Source organism: Mus pahari, chromosome 9 (assembly GCF_900095145.1).
Source record: "Mus pahari chromosome 9, PAHARI_EIJ_v1.1, whole genome shotgun sequence".
In the NCBI taxonomy this organism is placed as follows: domain Eukaryota; kingdom Metazoa; phylum Chordata; class Mammalia; order Rodentia; family Muridae; genus Mus; species Mus pahari.
This window is the reverse complement of record NC_034598.1, coordinates 18,134,169-18,137,198: the sequence shown is the minus strand read 5'-3', so window position 1 is coordinate 18,137,198 and position 3,030 is coordinate 18,134,169.

Sequence of the window (3,030 nt, the reverse complement as noted above, 5' to 3'; positions counted from 1 at the left end):
AAAAAAAAAAAAGATGTGTGTCATCACCACCTAGTGAGGCACATTTAAAAAAATTATAAAAAAAAATTTAAAAGCAAATCCCAAATCATCTGTACATAGACACACAATGACTCACACAAAGAAGGAACTGACTTTCTACTCCCCTCCCCTTTTGGGACTGGGCAGCTCAAGCAGGGATTGCAGGTGTGAGCCACCACACCCGACTTTCTTCTTTCTAAAACCTTGCGCTCAGGTAACCATTGTTATGTTTGGAGTGAGTTCTTCCCGTAAGTTCAAAATGTGGCTTTGAGTTTTACTTTAGGAACATTGCTAGTTAAGTGTAATTATTATATCTTGGGTGTGCTGACCATTATACAAATAAAAACTTAAATATAGATACAATTTGGTTGAAAATTTGTGGTGAGTATAAACTTGGAGGAGCTATGAATGGACTCTTTGATTTCATTCTTTTGCACAAGAAAAGCTGGTTGGGCTGGTTTTTCTCGCTCTACACAACATTCCTGGCACAGTTCATCTTTCCCAAAATTCTTATCTACCTTGCAAAAACATTCTTTGCATTAACTCTTTATTTTTGCTGGGCAGTTCTAGGGAAAATAACTTTATTATATTTCCCTTTGCAGGAAAAAGGTCAAGCCATATGAATTTCTTGTCACTCTGATGGGATGGAAGCAAAAGCCATCTCTAACAAGTTAAGAAACGTTTGTCATTTTAAACCTAATTGTTATGTAGCATATATCTGACACTTTCATGTACATACATCATTACATTTTGCTCATTCTTCTTTGCCCATTGCCCTCTCCCATCCCTCCTTGCTCCTCCTGATACCTTTTCTTTCTTTCTCTTTCTCTCTCTTTCTTTCTTTCTTTTTTAAGATTTATTTGTTTATTTTATGTATATGAGTACACTCTAGCTGTACAGATGGTTGTGAGCCACCATGTGGTTGCTGGAATTTGAACTCAGGACCTTCAGAAGAGCAGTTAGTGCTCTTAACCACTTAAGCCATCTCTCTAGCCCCCCGGTACCTTTTCTTAATAGTCTTCCTCCCGTTCTCATGACACACACACACACACACACACACACACACACACACAGTGTCATATATGTATGAGACATCTATATATCTCATGACATATGTATAAGTATACACGTATACTTATATCTTTAGATCTAGAGCTGCATATGAGATAAAACGTACAGTGTTTTCTTTCTTCTCCCCATTGTCTGCTCTTGTTTCTTTCTGTCCTTGCTTCCCCCGACGTTGTCCCCTTTGGTCTTCATGCCATATCCCCTTTGGTCTTCATGCCATATATATTGGTACATGAGACGCTGTAGAAATGGACATTTAAAATATCAAAACAAGTCTGGTTTGGTAGCTCACACATTCAATCCCAGTACTCTGGAGGCTACCACAGGAGGATTGCTTTGAGCTTGAGACCAGCCTGAAGATTTTAACCTGGTTCTGCTTCCTGATCACAAGGTGATGCCCTGGTCTCCTGCCCCTGTTGATACCTCCAATGCCAGCCTAGTATATGTCCCTTTGAATGGGGCTCACGGATAAAGACATTACACTGGGTCTCCGAAGAAACTTTGCAATTAAAATAAAAAAACAAAACTGAAAAAAAAAAAACCCACCAAAATACTGTTGTGAATGCTTGAGGAAATGACTGAGAGTGGATCGTGAGGTCTCACTTCTTGGTCACCCTTTTCTCTGCTTGTCGGCATGCATTGTGACCAGTTGGCTTCCTGATTCTCTTTCCCCGTCCTTCCTGCCATGATGAGATGTAGCTACACTCTGCCCCCACATAAATGTAAGCCAGAAGAATCGCTTTCTGGCTTAAATCACCTTCTGTCAGGTATTTCATTACAGGAACAAGAAAGAAAGGCGCGAACGGAAGTGTCCTTTAGAGGAGATGCAAACTGTCCGGGCAAATAAAAATCTCCAAACATATTTCTTCCTAACAATAAAAGAAAGGAACTTGAATTTGTAAGCCAAATAATTTGGTGCATGTCTATCATCCTAGCTCCCACCCCCAGCCCCCGGCCCCCAGAGGCCGTGGTAGAGAGATCAGCTGTTCAAGGCCTGCAGTTGATCTGGCAAAGTGAGACTCGCCACACAAAACAAAATCAAACCAAACCAAGTCAGAAGAACGAAGCAGCTAACAGAAAACTCATACTCTCTCCTGGCTTCCTAGATTAGGGCTTCATTGTCTCTGTGCTTGGATTTATTTCCGCAGTGCCTTGAGAAATGTCTGAGTCCAGGCAGGCAAACAAGCTGCTACGAGGAACTGCAGAGACATGGAGAGGAAAGTAGGGGGCAGCAGGCCAGGCACCTTCTACTCCATGGCCATTGTGAGCCCCGGTGGAAAAGCGAAGCAGCACAAGCCTTCCCTGCATGGTTCAGATTGGGTCTGCACAGGAGAGGCCGAGCCGATGCCCAGGACAGAGTGTGTGGCTTCTCAAATCTCTCAATCAGGAAAAGAAAGTGCCTTTGGATTACCCTCCCTGCCCCTCACACACTCACTCACTAGCGGGCATCATACTGGCAAGCTGTCAGACACTGGATTTATGCTAACAGTGCTTGAGCAAATTCAGGATTGTTTGTGTCCCCTTTTCTCTTTTGTCTGTTAAGAAAGCTGTAGCAGGGAACTGCTGGGGCATGAGCTTATTCCCAACACTCAGGAGCCAGAGGTAGGTGGATCTCTGTGAGGTTTAGGTGAGCCTGGTCCTACAGAGTAAGTTTAGGCCAGCCAGGACTGCATAATGAGACCCTTTCCCAAAATTAAAAGAAAAAAAAAGCATTGTAGAAGGGGTTTAGCATTAAATGAGAGGTTGTTATAAGATTATTTTTCTACAGACCAAGAAATTTTGGGCCAAGCAGGGCGCCAATCTCAGCTCTTAGGAGGCAGAGGTAGGTGAGTCTTTGAGTTTGAGACTAGACTGGTCTACAGAGTGAGTTGCAGGACAGCAAGGGCTACACAGAGAAACCCTGTCTTGACACCACCAGAAGGAGGAGAAGGAGGAGGAGGAGGA